Source organism: Malaclemys terrapin, chromosome 4, assembly GCF_027887155.1.
Source record: "Malaclemys terrapin pileata isolate rMalTer1 chromosome 4, rMalTer1.hap1, whole genome shotgun sequence".
Lineage (NCBI taxonomy): Eukaryota > Metazoa > Chordata > Testudines > Emydidae > Malaclemys > Malaclemys terrapin.
In genome coordinates, this window is record NC_071508.1 from 21271197 (window position 1) to 21284342 (window position 13146).

Below are 13146 nucleotides of genomic sequence, written 5' to 3' on the forward strand. Positions count from 1 at the left end.
TGTGAACATGGTATTCCATGTACAGTTGAAAAACCAGGTCAGTTTCAGGTTTCATCTCAAATTGTCTGACATCGTCTTGCATAAAATGAAGGGGAAGGGTCAAATTTATTACAGGCAAAGCAAGTAGTGTCTCCTGTTTAAAGTTGACCATCACTTCCCTATATTATACATACCCTGTTTTTATATATACATACCCTGCAGAACTCCTTGCCAGAGGATGTTGTTAAGGCGAAGACACGAACAAGTTTCAAAAGGGAACTAGATAAGTTCATGGAGGGTAGGTCCATCAATGGCGGGGGCGGGGGGGGGGGGAGAGGGGGAGAGGAGAAAGGGAGAGGAAGGGGCAGGGATGGTGTCCTTAGCTTCTGTTTGTCAGAAACTGTGAATGGGTGACTGTGACAATGCGGTTCTGGTGGAACCCAACTGAGAGTGCCAACTCAGGACAAATTGCTCAAACAGGGCAGTTACAGCCCAAGGCTGGGGTTTTTTCCACCTCTAAGGCAAACCAAACCAGCCAGACTAGGAGGACTTCGGTCTCACCCCCTGGCTAACCGCAAGTCTCACAAGCAATCTCCTTAGACACCCCAGTTTCCCAGTATTACCACCAGTGCCACTCGTTATGGGGACAAATGGTTATGAATACCAATACCCCAGTAAAAGAAAAAGGTTCTCCCGATCCCAAAGGATCAAGCCCCAGACCCAGGTCAATATACAAATCAGATCTTATCCACAAATCACGCTGTTGCCAATCCTTTAGAATCTAAAATCTAAAGGTTTATTCGTAAAAGGAAAAAGGTAGAGATGAGAGTTAGGATTGGTTAAATGGAATCAATTACATACAGTAATGGCAAAGTTCTTGGTTCAGGCTTGCAGCAGCGATGGAATAAACTGCAGGTTCAAATCAAGTCTCTGGAATACATCCCCCGCTGGGATGGGTCCTCAGTCCTTTGTTCAAAGCTTCAGCTTGTAGCAAAGTTCCTCCAGAGGTATGAAGCAGGATTGAAGACCAGATGGAGATGAGGCATCAGCCTTATATAGTCTTTTCCAGGTGTAAGAACACCTTTGTTCTTACTGTGGATAATTACAGCAAGATGGAGTCTGGAGTCACATGGGCCAGTCCCTGCATACTTTGCTGAGTTACAAGGCGTATCTGCCTTCTCTCAATGGGTCCATTGTATAGCTGATGGTCCTTAATGGGCCATTAAGCAGGCTATGCAGAGCTAATCTCAGCTTGTCTGGGATGTCACCCAGAAGCATAGCATAAGTTTGCCATACAGACAGTATAGAGCCAATATTCATAACTTCAACTACAAAACTGATACACACATATAGACAGCATAATCATAACCAGTAAACCATAACCTTGTCCTAGACACCCCATTTGACCCCCTTTATACCAGATTTGGGTGCCACCACAGGACCTTGGTTGCAACAATGATCTATATGGTCCCAGATTATATCAATAACGTCACACCCCCAACGCAAAATTGATGCAGGAAGGGATGACACAAACATCACTGACTGCATCCCAAGAGCTCCCCATCCTGGGTTCTGTCTCACTACAGCTAATATTGGGTTAGAAGCCGTACCAGTGTATAACAGAAATGGTTTATCAAAATCATGTTCAACCACATGATTGAACCTCTTTACAAACTCAAGGTAACACTTAGTTAGAACAATAGTGGATTGGATCTGCTCTGGCAGCATGGTTCCTGTATGCGTCATGTGATCTTGCCAAGAGCTAAAGAAAACAGCTACTTTATTTATACAAGCTCGGGCAAATGTTTGGAACCCCATTAACATCGAATAAATGCAGATATTAATGTTCTTCATAGTACAGGAATCTTGGCATTTAGCTATGAAAGCAATATGGTAGTGTGCCTCAGTCTTCCTTTTCATACCGCACATTAGGTCTGGAATGTCTTTTCCCCTGTGAAAAGTTCCAATATTGTTTACAGGCATTACCTGTGAAACCCCAGTGTAACAAGGCCTTTTAACATAATGTGTGTTCTCATGTATTCCTTTTAACATGTTCAAGGGATTCTCCCAAAGATTAGACACATTGTACATTTTTACAGTCTGTGGCAATAGCAACACATTCATTACAAACTTAAGCAATAACAACAAGTTCATTGCAAGTGTCCATCTGCAATCATGGTTGTCATGCCACCCCTTTGGCTTAATACCATTGGAGTTTGGGCATTTTAGGGTTAACCTGTGGCTTCCCTTTGCAAAATTTAGTTTTCTCTGTCCTCCTTGTCCTGCAGAATCAAACCCTGATTTCTCTTGCTTAACAGAATTCACTGGCTGATGGGGTGGGCCCTCTGTGCTAACAGCTATTAGCAAGTCCTCCCTTTCCCAGCCAGGCAAGTAATTTGCACTACCCCAGACCAGAGCCAGTCCACCAGTTTTCATATCCTTAACTGCTATAATTTCCAAGGCTGGACTCTGCCTTAAAGAGATACCACACAAATCCAAAGAGTCTGCGGGTGAGAGTTTGCTTGCTCTCCCCCGCATCCTCAAGCATTCAGCCATAAAACTGCTCTGCTCTGACACATCAGTAACCAAATCTGTCCTCAAACCCTGAAGCACAAACTGCTCATTTAAAGAATCAGAAAGGAGACATTTCTGTTCCAACACCATTGTCTCCCCAACAAGTTGGCCCCACACAGCCACTTGGTTATAGGGCTGCCTCAATTCCTTAACAACTTTTACTTCCTCTGAGACCTTCTCAAAGCTACCCACACTGGATCTTTTAAAAGGACAGTCAGTGGATCCATTCACAACAGACAATTTCTGGCTGCTAGGAACTGAAACTTCCTTGATTAAATCACTCTCACACCCTTCAGTTGCAGGGAACTGCTTGCACCGAGTACCATGAGGATTCCTTTCTCCAGGAGCTTTTTTAAGCAGCAAATCACCCCTCACAGAAATTCTGCCCTTACCCTCTTCACCTAGGGCTTGCTCTAAAGGAACACTTTCCTGAGCAACAACAGGCTCTGTCTGGGTTTTACTTGCATTCAGGATCACCTTTGGCCCATCAGGCAGATCTCTACACAATCCCCTTTCAGGCAAACCCATAGACTTCCTAGATAAAAGGTTAGAAATACTTCCCTTCTCTTTGCCACACACAAGCTTAGGAATTTTTTCCTTTTTGCTACAAGTCGTTAAACTGTCCGTAGGTACCACAACCAAACTACCTTTTCGCTCTCCTTGTGCCCTGGCTAGGGTATCACCCTGATCAGACAGAGTTGTTACACCCTTCTCCACCCACACATGAGCAACAGGCAAAATACAAGCACCAGAATTTTCTGGTCTCTGGGATTTTGCTAAGACACTAACTGGATGCAACCTAGTTATGGTGCCATTCTCCCCAGCAGATGCAAACTTAGGACCATTCCCTTCCTGGGCTTTAGTTGAATCCAGAACCAACTCTGAGACAACTAAATTACTCTCAACCATCACAGGCCGAAAGGCACCTTCTGTCTGCTCCACAGACAAAAAAGAGTTGGAGACGCATTTTTCTTTACTAGACATACGGTTTGGGATTTCATTTCCCTTGTCCCAGCAAACCGGGCTGTTCACAGACAACTGCTTGGAGACTGGGGTAGCTTCCTCCATAGGCAAGTTAATACCCCGACAGACACAGGCACATTTCCTTCACTGTCGCTATTCTTCGCACAGGAAACAGATAAGGTATAGGGACACTCATCTTCCACTCTCCTTGCCTCCCCAAACTGCTGACTAGATAAAGCCATCAGTTCACAAGACTGCCTAGACTCATCCAAAATCTCCTTGTTCTCCTCTCCCTTCGCTTGATCTAATTCCAGATTTATTTCTGAGACATTAGATGGACATTCAGAAACTTCATTCACAGCCAAACAGCTACTTTCCAAGGACAAGTTTTTGGAGAAACCCTCCATAGGCACAACCTTGGGATCAATCCTCTCTTGTGCTTGGTTTGTATTAACTTGACTGACCATAGCTTTAATATCATTTCCAATCATGATATCCTTAGGGATTATGTCTTTTACTCCCACAACCATGGTGCCCTCCAAACCCTTCCATTTCAGGTGGATTTTAGCCAAAGGCACCCTGACAAAATACTTAGATAAGGCTACAACAGTTACATCTTCACCTGGCAAATAATCTTCCTTCCTGACAAGACTTGCTTTAACCAGAGTAATATCTGCTGCGGTGTCCCTCCATGCCATACACCTTACTCCATTCACTTCTGCACTGCTAATAAACTCTGCGTTATTTCCCCCATATTTAGCTTTAATGTGAGTTTTAAGGTCAAATTCTTCAGAGACCACAGAAACAGCATTTGCACACAGGGCACCAATGCTGGGCTCTGTGTGGCTTGCCTGTGAGTTTACCACAACAGAGTTAGCATTGGCCGTGGCATTTGGGGTTGCTGGTTCTGGGCTGCCCTTCAGTGTCGGGCAGTCTGGTCTCATGTGGCCCAGGATACCACAGTGATAGCATGTAACCTGTTCCGTCCTGGGATGTGAGTTCCTACCCTCCAGGCCCCCTTGAACTCCTTTAGAAGAGTCAGGTTTATTTTTAAATCCTTCCCTCCTCTTGAACTGGGGAGAATGGTGATTACTTTTCCCCGGGGTTTTACACCCTTCTCGAGCCCTGTTTTGGGTATGGGCATCCGCAATCTCTGCTGCCCGTAGGACTGACTCAGGGTCCCTGTCACACACAGCTGCTCTCACATTGTCAGGCACAATGTCTAAGAACTGTTCCAAAGTTATTAAATCCAGCAGTTTTTCAAAACTCCCATGCGCCTTGGCCCCCACAACCCACTTTTTAACAAAACCCATCAGCTTATGAGCACATTCTACAAAAGTACAATCCTTAGGCATTTTAAACTCTCTAAACTTAACTCTGTAAGATTCAGGAGTAACCTTGAATCGCCTTAACACAGAATCTTTAAACTGCCCATAATCCAAGGCTTCTTGTTCCCCCAAGTCATTGAATACCTCCCTGGCTTTTCCAGTCAGTCTGGTCAGCAGGACAGGCATTCGCTGACCCTCGGGGATCTGGTACAGATTGCAGAGGCGTTCAAAGGTAGACAAAAACTCCTCTATATCCTCAGTATCATTGTAAATGGGACACATCCTTTCCCAGTTTTTCTCATGGCGGGGGGGAGGTGGAGTACCAGGTGGGGATGACTTTCTCCGCTCTTCCAGTACTTGGAGCTGAAGTCTGGCCGTCTCCTGTTCAGAAGCGAGCAGCTCTAGACGTCCCTTACGAGCTCTCTCTTCTCTCTCATCAGCCTCCTTCTCTCTCTCTCTTTCTAATTCTGCTATTTTTTGCTTCTCCAGCAATCGAAGATCTGCTAGCTTCTGTTCATGCTCAAATTGCAGTTTACTTGTCACCCTTTGCATTCTAATTTTTTCTGCCTCTTCTGCAGCCTCAGGTAAGGGCTGTGCTCTTGCCCCCTGATCACTGGCTATTAACAGGTTTCTCAGTTCTTGATTTGTAGCTTTCTTTCTAAAGCTTATCCTCTTTTCTGAACACAAATTTTCCAGGGCTTTTTTGCCAAGTCCCTCATATGCTCTTTGCTCAGCCATTGCAGCAGTTCTTTAACCAACAAAACTCTCAATCCCAAAACTCAAATTTGGACAGCGTGGGGTTCTGACCCAAAGCTTAATTGACCTGGTTCTGTGGATCCAAGCACGACTACGCCACTGTGACAATGCGGTTCTGGTGGAACCCAACTGAGAGTGCCAACTCAGGACAAATTGCTCAAACAGGGCAGTTACAGCCCAAGGCTGGGGTTTTTTCCACCTCTAAGGCAAACCAAACCAGCCAGACTAGGAGGACTTCGGTCTCACCCCCTGGCTAACCGCAAGTCTCACAAGCAATCTCCTTAGACACCCCAGTTTCCCAGTATTACCACCAGTGCCACTCGTTATGGGGACAAATGGTTATGAATACCAATACCCCAGTAAAAGAAAAAGGTTCTCCCGATCCCAAAGGACCAAGCCCCAGACCCAGGTCAATATACAAATCAGATCTTATCCACAAATCACGCTGTTGCCAATCCTTTAGAATCTAAAATCTAAAGGTTTATTCGTAAAAGGAAAAAGGTAGAGATGAGAGTTAGGATTGGTTAAATGGAATCAATTACATACAGTAATGGCAAAGTTCTTGGTTCAGGCTTGCAGCAGCGATGGAATAAACTGCAGGTTCAAATCAAGTCTCTGGAATACATCCCCCGCTGGGATGGGTCCTCAGTCCTTTGTTCAAAGCTTCAGCTTGTAGCAAAGTTCCTCCAGAGGTATGAAGCAGGATTGAAGACCAGATGGAGATGAGGCATCAGCCTTATATAGTCTTTTCCAGGTGTAAGAACACCTTTGTTCTTACTGTGGAAAATTACAGCAAGATGGAGTCTGGAGTCACATGGGCCAGTCCCTGCATACTTTGCTGAGTTACAAGGCGTATCTGCCTTCTCTCAATGGGTCCATTGTATAGCTGATGGTCCTTAATGGGCCATTAAGCAGGCTATGCAGAGCTAATCTCAGCTTGTCTGGGATGTCACCCAGAAGCATAGCATAAGTTTGCCATACAGACAGTATAGAGCCAATATTCATAACTTCAACTACAAAACTGATACACACATATAGACAGCATAATCATAACCAGTAAACCATAACCTTGTCCTAGACACCCCATTTGACCCCCTTTATACCAGATTTGGGTGCCACCACAGGACCTTGGTTGCAACAATGATCTATATGGTCCCAGATTATATCAATAACGTCACAGTGACACACAGAATGGATCACTTGATGATTACCTGTTCTGTTCATTCCCTCTGAAGCACCCGGCATTGCCCATTGTCAGAAGACCGAATACTGGGCTAGATGAACGATTTGTCTGACCTAACATGGCTGTTCTTATGTGGTTTGTTTGGTTTTGATTTGTTTTGTTGGTAAACCTCTCACCTAATGAGAGTTTAGTGGGGATGCTGTAGATACATGTTCCCCATCAATCATTCTGAGCTATGAAATTCAGGGAGCTCACTGTGATTTGCACCAGAACACCAAGAGGCTGTTTCCTTCTTCTCACTTTGGGAGCTCATGCAGAAAGGAGTCATGGCAGGGAGGGGGGAAGATTTTGTGGAGAAGTGATTCTTTAATATACATGGCTTTTCTCTGATCTGTTAATGTCCTGGCCTTTGACAGGTAAAATGCCACTAATAGGGGTAAGGCATTAGTTAGAATGGGAGGAAAGGGAGCCTGAATAGACTTAAACCAATCTGCATATGCACATTCACCACCAGTGACACTTTCTGCATTACTTGGGAAAGAATTTTTTATAGGGAGTGCGACGGATTGGATCACAGAAACCCCCTTGGGAGCTGCCACCTGATGTGCAAAGACTACCCCTGCTTCTGTTTTCCCTGCCAGCTCAGGACTCCAGCACCCTGTCTTGCTGAGCCAAACACTCCCGTCTGGCTCCAGACACAGATCCAGGGTCTGGATCACTTGTCCCAAAGCTGCAAGTTTACCTGAAAACAGCTCACAGTAGTGTGCTTGTCCTTAGCACTCAGATGCCCAACTCCCAATGGGGTCTAAACCCAGATAAATCCGTTTTACCCTACATAAAGCTTATGCAGAGCAAACCCAGAAATTGTTCGCCCTCTATAACACTGATAGAGAGATATGCCCAGTTGTTTGCTCCCCCAGGTATTAATATATACTCTGAGTAAATTACTAAATAAAAAGTGATTTTATTAAATACAGAAAATAGGATTTAAGTGGTTCCAAGTAGTAACAGACAGAACAAAGTAAGTCACCAAGCAAAATAAAATAAAATGCGCAAATCTAGGTCTAATCAAACTAAATACAGATAATCTCACCCTCAGAGATGTTTCAGTAAGTTTTTCTCAGACTGGACACCTTCCAGGCCTGGGCACAATTCTTTCCCCTGGTACAGCTCTTGTTGCAGCTCAGGTGATAGCTAGGGGATTCTTCATGATGGCTCCTCTCTCCTTTGTGTTCTCTTCCACCCCTTTATATATCTTTTGCATAAGGTGGGAACCCTTTGTCCCTCTGGGTTTCCACCCCCCCTCACTGGAAAAGCACCAGGTTAAAGATGGATTCCAGTTCAGGTGACATGATCACATGTCACTGCAAGACTTCATGACCCACTTGCCAGCACACACATATACAGGAAGACTCACAGGTAAAGACAGCCATCTGCAGACAATGGGAGTCATCAAGATTCCAAACCATCATTAATGGCCCACACTTTACATCATTACAATAGGCCCTCAGAGTTATATTTTATATTTCTAGTTTTAGATACAAGAGTGGTACATTTATACAAATCGGATGATCACACTCAGTAGATTATAAGCTTTGTAATGATACCTTACAAGAGACCTTTTGCATGAAGCATATCAGTTACATTATATTCACTTTTTACCATATTTTTATCATATTTTTCTAAAGCTATCCCAGTTACATTATATTCACTTATTATCATGTTTTTATAAAACCATATAAACTGCACAATGTCACAGGGAGATCGCTGGCACTCTGCTAGGATTTATAATAGTCCTTTCTGCCCTATGATCGCCTTGTCTGACCAGAATAACTCAAGCCATAGAATTTTAGCAATTTCTGAATCAAGCCAATAACTTCTGGTTGAGCAAGAGCGTACCTTTTAGAGAGACTTTCAGTTTTAATTTTTAAAATATCAATTGATCGAGAATCCATCACATCTCTAGTTAAGTTGTTACAATTGTAATTATGTACTCTGTTGAATTCATGTTAAAAACTAGGCATACATTTTGTTTGTTTGTTTGTTTCATTTTCAAGCCATTGGATCTTGTTATGCTTTAGTCTGCTAGATTAAAGAGTTCTTTACCATCGGAAATCTTCTTCCAGTGTAGGTACTTAGCCTATGATCAAATCACCTCTTAGGCCTGGTCTACACTAGGCGTTTATGTCGAAGTTAGCGCCGTTACATCGAATTAACCCTGCACCCGTCCACACTGCGATGCTATTTAGTTCGACATAGAGGTCTCTTTAATTCGACTTCTGTACTCCTCCCCGACGAGGGGAGTAGCGCTAAATTCGACATGGCCATGTCGAATTAGGCTAGGTGTGGATGGAAATTGACGCTAATAGCTCCGGGAGCTATCCCACAGTGCACCACTCTGTTGACGCTCTGGACAGCAGTACGAGCTCGGATGCTCTGACCAGCCACACAGGAAAAACCCCGGGAAAATTTGAATTTGAATTCCTTTTCCTGTCTGGCCAGTTTGCATCTCATTTCCTGTCTGGACATCGTGGCGATCACAGCAGCACTGGCAACGATGCAGAGCTCTCCAGCAGTGATGGCCGTGCAGTCTGTGAATAGAAAGAGGGCCCCAGCATGGACTGATCGGGAAGTCTTGGATCTCATCGCTGTGTGGGGCGATGAGTCCGTGCTTTCTGAGCTGCGCTCCAAGAAACGGAATGCAAAGATCTATGAGAAGATCTCTAAAGACATGTCAGAGAGAGGATACAGCCGGGATGCAACGCAGTGCCGCGTGAAAATCAAGGAGCTGAGACAAGGCTACCAGAAGACCAAAGAGGCAAACGGACGCTCCGGATCCCATCCCCAGACATCCCGTTTCTACGAGGCACTGCATTCCATCCTCGGTGCGGCCGCCACCACTACCCCACCACTGACCGTGGACTCTGAGGATGGGATAGTGTCCACGGCCGGTTCCTCGGACATGTTAGAGGACGGGGAAGATGAGAAAGGAGATGAGGAGGGCGAGGCAGTCGGCAGCGCTCACAACGCTGATTTCCCCGACAGCCAGGATCTCTTCATCACCCTTACAGAGATCCCCTACCAAGCGTCCCCAGCCGTTACCCCAGACACAGAATCTGGGGAAGGATCAGCCAGTAAGTGTTGTAAACATCTAAACATTTATTTTTAACAGAACAGGAATATTAACAATTAAAAGAATGGGTTGTTCATGATTACTGTGCCCTAGGCGCTTAACGGTTTAGTCATGGGCAGTGCAAGTTTTGAAAAAAAATCTAGCAATGTCCGGTTTTCCGTGATTGTCCTGCACAAGCCGCTCTACTGTTTAGTCCCTGCTACTGCAGCTACAGTAAAATGCGGTCTATATGTCCGGGGATAGAGCAGTAATCCTCCTGGGACATCTCGATGAAGCTCTCCTGGAGGTAATTGGAAAGCCGTTGCATGAGGTTCCTGGGGAGAGCGGCCTTATTGGGTCCTCCGAAGTACGACACGTTGCCGCGCCACGAGACTATCAAGTACTCGGGAATCATTGCTCTGCACAGCAGGGTGGCATACGGCCCTGGTCTTTGGAGGCTTTCCCGGAGCATTCTCTCTCTCTCGCTCTCAGAGATCCTCATCAGGGTGATGTCGCTCATGGTGACCTGCTTTGAATTAGGTAGGGGAATGTTAGTGTTGGGACTGCTTGCCCGTTACAGAACTATAACCGCTGGTTTGCAGCCACGCTGTGGAGGCGGGAGAGGGGCAGCCGAAAGGGATCGTTCCCGGGGACAGCCGCGAGGGGGTGGGACAGGAGCAGAGTTCCCGCTTGCCGGATTGCTGGCAGCAGGGACTGACATTGCTTTAAATGTGAAATGAGGCCAGTGGTAATTTAAAAGTTTTAAACTGCCACAAGTCTACGGCTTACCATGTCTGCCTGCAACAGAAATTCCGTTGTGCTGCCCCGCTTCTCAAATGTGCTGTGCAAGACCCCAGGCACCAAATGCGAAGGCCGAGAATTCGACCTTGTGCTGAGTGCGCATGTGATAGGTGCTGTGCATGGTCTTGTTCACAGAGAAAGACTATGTTCTTTGTTCACAACTACATTTATCTTTCTGAGGAATTCACTCCCTTTTTCCCATTTCCACAGCCCCATCTGCGACTGTCTCACAACCTAGCCTGGCATCACACTCCCAGAGGCTAGCGCAGATTAGGCGTAGGAAGAAGAGGACACGGGAGGACATGTTCTCGGAGCTTATGGCCTGTTCCCAAGCCCAGGCAGCACAGCAGACCCAGTGGCGGGAGAACTTGACCCAAATGCACCAAGCAAACATGGATCCGGAGGAGAGGTGGCGGCAGGAAGACCAGCAGGCGACTCAAACGCTGCTTGGACTACTGAGCGAGCAAACAGACACGCTCCGGCGCCTTGTGGATGTTCTGCAGGAACGGAGGCAGGAGGACAGAGCCCCGCTGCAGTCCATCTCTAACCGCCCTCCCCCGCCACCAAGTCCCATACCCACCTCACCCAAAGTGCAAAGAAGGAGAGGCGGCAGAGTCCGTGCTAACTCTCACTCCACCCCTGCAGAGAGCTCTAGTAACAGAAGGCTCTCATTCCCCAAAATTTGAAAAGTTCTTTCCTTCCCACCTGACACAAGCCCCCGTCCAAGTTTCACCTCCCAGTTCCATGTGTAGTTGATAATAAAAAATATGTTTCTGTTAACTACTGTTTCAATCATGTTCTTTTGGAGGAGGAGGGGAAAGGGGGTTGGTAATTGGACAGGACAGTCACCTTTGGCAGGGTACATAGGCGGGGGCAGGTACAGCAGCAGGGCACATACACAGTGCAGTGATGCAGTGACTAGTTACCCTGGTTAGTCTGGGAGGTGGTTTTCATGTTATGTGGTGGGGGGTGGGTTGCTCTGTGACTTTGTGGCGGGGGAGGGCAGTTACAGATCTTAAGCGGCGGTCCTTATGCAGGATCACAGAGCCACTCAGCAGGGGATCTGTAACCGTCCTCCCCCTGCCACAAAGTCACATAGCCCCCCCCATACACACAGTCCCGATCAGGAGGGGTGACAGGCTCCGTTGAAACAACCATGCCACCGCAGCGGAGCTTGTCAATCCTTGAGTTTAGAAGCTGCATTCGCGTCACTACACTACACCCGCTCCGCACCACAGTCTGCGTCCCAGTTTTAAAAAATTCCCGTGAAAACAGTATTAAAGAAAACGGTGTGCATTAACAAAGTAGAACTATTTTTATTTCAAAACGTGTGTTGGAAGGGAGTGAAGGGGGTATGTAACTGGATAGGACAGTCAACATTAACTGGGTAAAGAAACGGGGGCAGGTTCAGCTTCTCTGTACACAAACTTTAAAGTCACAGGTTACCCTGCTCACTCAGGAACTTTGCTTTCAAAGCCTCCCGGATGCACAGCGCTTCCCGCTGGTCTCTTCTAATCGCCCGGCTGTCTGGCTGTGCGTAATCAGCAGCCAGGCTATTTTCCTCAACCTCCCACCCCGCCAGAAAGGTCTCCCCCTTGATCTCACAGAGATTGTGGAGCACACAGCAAGCTGCTATAACAATGGGGATATTGGTTTCGCTGAGATCACAGCGAGTCAGTAAGCTTCTCCATCTCCCCTTGAGACGGCCAAAAGCACACTCCACCACCATTCTGCACTTGCTCAGCCGGTAGTTGAAGAGTTCTTTTTCAGTGTCCAGGGCGCCAGTATAGGGCTTCGTGAGCCAGGGCATTAGCGGGTAGGCTGGGTCCCCGAGGATGACTATAGGCATCTCCACATCCCCAAGAGTTATTTTGTGGTCCGGGAAGTAAATACCTTGCTGCAGCCGTCTAAACAGACCAGAGTTCCTGAAAACACGAGCGTCATGAACCTTGCGCGGCCATCCCACGTAGATGTTGGTAAAACGTCCCCTGTGGTCCACCAGTGCTTGCAGCACCATGGAAAAGTAGCCCTTTCGGTTAATGTACTGGGTGGCCTGGTGGTCCAGTGCCAGGATAGGGATGTGAGTTCCATCTATGGCCCCACTGCAGTTTGGGAATCCCATCGCTGCGAAGCCATCTATGATCGCCTCCACGTTTCCCAGGGTCACTACCTTTGGCAGCAGTACATCAACGATTGCCTTCGCTACTTGCATCACAACAACCCCCACGGTAGGTTTGCCCACCCCAAACTGGTTCGAGACTGACTGGTAGCTGTCTGGCGTTGCAAGCTTCCAGAGGGCTATGACCACTCGCTTCTGGACAGTCAGTGCAGCTCGCAACCGGGTGTCATTGCACTTCAGGGCAGGGGACAGCAACTCACAAAGTTCCAGGAAAGTTCCCTTCCGCATGCGAAAGTTTTGCAGCCACTGGGATTCATCCCAGACCTGCAGC